This window comes from Babylonia areolata, chromosome 8 (assembly GCF_041734735.1).
Source record: "Babylonia areolata isolate BAREFJ2019XMU chromosome 8, ASM4173473v1, whole genome shotgun sequence".
NCBI classification, from domain to species: Eukaryota; Metazoa; Mollusca; class Gastropoda; order Neogastropoda; family Buccinidae; genus Babylonia; species Babylonia areolata.
This window is the reverse complement of record NC_134883.1, coordinates 9,017,313-9,022,312: the sequence shown is the minus strand read 5'-3', so window position 1 is coordinate 9,022,312 and position 5,000 is coordinate 9,017,313. Positions and strand designations below refer to the sequence as shown.

The window sequence follows — 5,000 nt, the reverse complement described above, 5'->3', positions numbered from 1 at the left end:
ACTATATTATGTACTGTTTGTTTATTTGTTTTATTTCATTATTTCATTACTTACTGTTTATGAATGTTATTCGATACAATTCATATTACGGTTCATCAGCCGTCATGATAAAACTGAAGTGCAACGTTGTGAGCACAGTATAAGCTTTAAGCTTGTTGATGCTCCTTTTTTTGTCATTCATTGCATTGCAATCATGTGTATTGTTGAATAATTAAAGATTATTTAAAACCAAAGACCACCTCATGGGGGAAACCTTCACAAGTTTTCTGTCTGAAGGGTTGAAGCACAATTGAGTTGAACAGCTAGTCTTTTCGGCAATCCAATGGAATGAACACACCGCTCGCTCGCTCATCTTCGATCAGCATCAGAAGTGCTTTCTTGCAATTTTGTTGTTGTTGTTGTTGTTTATACAAATGAAAAATCCCACAGCTATCACTTATGAACGACTGATTAACTCTCTCTCTCTCTCTCTCTCTCTATATATATATATATATATATATATATTATATTGTCTAAAATATCGATTTTTTTTAAACGGATTTTTTTCTTTACCGGTTGTACATGGTGCACGTGCGCTTAAAAAAAAGAAAAGAAAAAAAAGTCGTTTGTGCAATCAGTGTGAGACCAGTGGGTTACCCAAAAGCAGCCGTCATTATTTCGGACATCCTTCGATTAAAAAAAAAAAAAAAAGAAAACAAACCCTTTTTTTTTCATACATGTATGTATGTATGTATGTATGTATGTATGAACGCACGCCAGGCAGACAGACAGACAGACAGACCAGAGCCAAAGCCCATGTCGGCAAGTACTACTTCTAGTTAGTCTCCACACACCACGCGCGTGCTATTTAGCTATAGCTTGCACATAGCACTAGCAAGCAGCCCGCCCCTTCCACGCCCCTCCGCCCCCTACCACCCCCTTCCCCTCGCTCTCTCTCTCCCTTCCATCCGACAACCTCTGAAACGCTATCGATACGCGCCGCAACGAAAACACACACACACACACACACACACTCACGTACAGCACAACAAACACAACTTGCATTGCTGCTACTACGACTTTCTACACGTGTACTGTGCAGTGCTGTTCTTGTGTTTATTATTACTCTTCCTACATCGTCGTCGTCTTCTTCTTCTTTTCCCTGGAGAAGGAGGGGGGCGGAGGGGCGTGGGGGGATGGGGGGTGGGGGTGGGGGGGCTCAACAACAACCACTGCGACTCTGTGTGCATAATCATAAATACTTGTGTGGTGTGACACTTGTGAAACACATGACTGGTTCTTGGCTGTTATTACTTGTATCTGAAGCAGTGAACTTTTTATTTTTATTATTATTATTTTTTTTAATCTCTCCATTACAATCAATATAAATCTGTGCGCTCGGATTTTTATTAATCGGTTTATTTGTTTATTCAATTGTTTATTTTATTTCTTTTTCTTTTTTTTCCCAGTGTGATGATGATCATAATCGAAATGTGGCGAAAGATGGACAGATATCATCCATAAAAGCTGGGAGAGAAGACAAAGATAAAGAGAGAAAAAGAGGGGGAGAGGGAAAGATAATAATATCAAACTGACGCAAAAAAAAAAAAAAAAAAAAAAAAAGTTATTTATTCATTCATTCATTATCAATGTATCTATTTATTTAGTATTTTTTGTTATTCAACATATGGACGACACTTTAGCACACACACACGCGCGCACACACACACACACACACACACGAAAAAGACCGCAAAAATAAAATAAAATAAAATAACGTCTCCAACGACAACAAATAATGATAATAATAATAACAAACAAAGGAAGTTGTGAGTAAATCTAACGCCAGAAAAAAAAAGTCAACCAAAGAGTAGAAAAAAACAAAAAAAAAAAAAACAACCAACAAAAACAAAAACAGACAGACACGGAAAAAGAAATGAACGAATAAACAAGGGAAAAAAACAACAACAAAAAAACAAACCGAGATTAAAAAATGACAGACAAAAAAACAAAAACAAGCAAACAAACAAAAAAAACCCAGAAAAGGATGATGGCAGAGTGGGAAAGAAGGAAAAAGGACGAGAAAGAAGGGAGTGGAGTGGACGGGGTGGGGGGTTGGGGGGGGGGAGGAAGAAAGAGGAAAGACAGGCACCCATTAAAAAAAAAAAAAAAAGGATTAAAAAATAAAAAGCCAACAGACAATAAGAACAAGAACATAAGAACTAAGGAAATAAGATTTTTACTATTAAAAAAAAAACCCAAAAAACAAACAAACAAACAAACCAGATTTCGACATATTTGTACAGGCAGCCCTACAGCTACTCCCTACCTCCCTCCCACCCACCCCCAGGCCGCACTCCAACTCTTCCCTTAAGCCACACCCACCTTCCCCCACACCCCTCTCTCTCTCTCTCTCTCTCTGTATATATCTCTCTCATTCTCGCGCGCGCGCGCGCGACGTGGGGGTGAAACTTGACAGCGGCGCGAGACACACACACAGACACACAAAACACCACACACACACACACACACACGCAGGGAACGACAGGAGACAGCTTGCTGACAGCCTGACAGAAACCAAAAAAAACAAACAAACAAACAAACAAACAAAAACAACCCCACCAACAATCGATGGCTAAAGATACCTCTTCTCGTGACGGCACGTGCTTCAAGAAGAAAACAAGTGCCCAGTGTTTCACATGGGAAGGAAGGTAGGAAGGAAGGAAGGATAAACAGAGAGCATATTCCTCCTTCTCTTCCTCCTCCGTGCCAAAGTCTTTCGAGGGAGGATAAACAACAACAACAACAACAACGACAACAACAACAACAAAACTTGCTGCTACTACTACTACTACTACTACTTCTCCTACTACTACTAAGTGCTGGTGCAACTGTAGAAGTTTGAGCTTGACTTGGACCGACCTCAAGGTAAGAAAGGAAGAAAGAATGCTGGTGATGCTGCTGCTCTCTCTCTCTCTCTCTCTGTGTGTGTGTGTGTGTGTGTGTGTGTGTGTGTGTGTGTTGTTGTTGTTGTTGTTGTTGTTGTTGTTGTTATGCTGTGCCGTGGTTTTCCCTTTTGTGCTCTGTACTGTTGCGCTGTGTTAATTAATCTAATTTGGCATCATTCCCCCTTTATCATCATTATCATCTTCATCATTTATCATAATCATTTATCATCATCATCATCATCACCATTATCATTACTTAAAACACTACTACAACTATAACCACTGTTGTTTTGTTCAGCACTGTTGTTGTTGTTGTAATTTTGTCTGAATCTTCATTTGTCTGATGTTGTATTCCCCAGCTCAGCACTTGAGGGATCGAAACGTTGGGAAGGGGGGGGGGGGTTCTAACGACTATCTGAGTGTAGCTCTAAAGGTCGAGTTGTTCCAGCAGGCGTGTAGTATTAACGACCCCAAAGTCACTTTCCCATTTTGTCGCTTTTTCTTTCGGGTAGGCTGGGAGCGTTGGAGTGGTGGGAGGGGGGGGGGGGGGGGGTAAAGGTCGGTGGCTGAATAGTGTTAAGAGTGTTGTTTGCTTTTACATTCCAATGTTGTACCACATTTTTGTGTGTGTGTGTGTGTGTGTGTGGAGGTGGGGGGAGATGGGCCGGGCATGCGGGAGGGATGAGAGAGTGTGTGTGTGTGTGTGTGTGTGGGGGGGGGGGGGTTAGTGAATCTAGTTTTACTTTTGTATTCAAATTCTAGCCACTACCATTTCTTCCCCCCTCATAATCATTTTTTTTTTTTTTTTTTTTTAACACTTTTCTTTTGTTTGCTTGTGTGCTGTCAAACTAGTTACCTTTTAAAAACAGGTTTGTTTTTGTCTTGATATATTACCACCACTTTTTTTTTTCCTTTCTTTCTTAATCTCATAAATAAATCTAGTTTGCAGTTCATCTACCAACCTTTCTACCTATCTATTATGCTTTGTTGTCCTGTCATTTCAAAACCTAAGAATGAAACTGGTTTCACTTGAAACTGCGACATAATCCCTGTTTTAGATTCCATTTACTAAGAAATAATAATATATATCTTTTTTAAAAAAACCCATAAAAAACACCTGTCTACCGTGGTTCATTTATTTACAAAGCGTTGAGACGACTGAATATCTTTTCAACTGAGGTTACAATACTCACGTTAAACTGTATTTCTACTAAACACATGTATTTTTGATACTGTTCTATTTCAATAAATACAGCTATCCTCACTGTTCTACCATGTTATTACCCCCCCCCCCCCCCCACACCTCCACCCCACCCCCGCCCCACCCTTCAGATAGGGGCTAAGCCTAATCCAAATAAAATAAAATATCCGTAAATATTGCTAATCCCATCGTCCTATTCAGTGAACATCCACCCCTACATGTACCTTTCACACCCACCCTATCTCTTTTCTTCATATTCATTTGCCTTTCTTGCGCTGACAACTTTCTTCTTCTTTCTTTCTTTTTCTCCCCATGAGAACGAGTGTTTTGACAGCAGCTTCATCAAAACATGCACGCATGCATTCAGCTAAACACGCAATCACGCACGAGCTCGCGCGCCAACACACACACACACACACACACACACACACACACACAGAGACTTTGAAGAGGGAAACACGTAAAAAAACCCACAACCTATCTTGAAAAAACAGGCTTAGAGTAAACAGGAAGATTGTTTTAACTGTTTGTTGACTGACCTATTTATCTATTCATGTATCTTTTTATTTATCGACTTTTTCTTTTTTCTCTTTTTCTTTTCTTTTTCTTTTTGTTTGTTTGTATGATAAACGTATTGCTTCGGAGCAAAAAGAATACCAACTCATTGTCTATTAATTTTTTCCATTTCTGTTTACTTTTTAAAATCGAAAATATATTCTTGGACAATAGATAAATAAATAAAAGAATAAGAATAATCAAATGAAACACAAGCTTGTTTTGTTGGCAAAAGCAGACAATCTCTGGCAGAATCAAACACGATACCGTTCTTAATTTGTAGCAATAACACACTGACCGCAATTTCCTTGCAAAAC

General features: G+C 39.3%; 1 protein-coding gene and 1 long non-coding RNA gene across 5 annotated transcripts in view; both read left to right on the top strand.

Annotated features, from left to right (window-relative positions):
• Positions 1-5,000, top strand: part of LOC143284962 (putative adenosylhomocysteinase 3) — a 339,921-nt gene that overhangs the window by 103,264 nt on the left and 231,657 nt on the right. The gene's annotated exons all lie outside the window — the stretch shown is intronic.
• The window catches only part of LOC143284515 (uncharacterized), a 137,763-nt gene continuing 133,949 nt past the window's right edge, over positions 1,187-5,000 (top strand). The window contains exons 1-2 of one of the 4 annotated variants that reach the window (XR_013055557.1): positions 1,187-1,295; positions 1,449-2,907. This is a non-coding gene — a long non-coding RNA (uncharacterized LOC143284515). Of the gene's footprint in view, positions 1,296-1,319; positions 2,908-5,000 lie in introns of those variants that run through there. The other 3 variants (XR_013055558.1, XR_013055556.1, XR_013055559.1) reach the window with 3 other exon arrangements.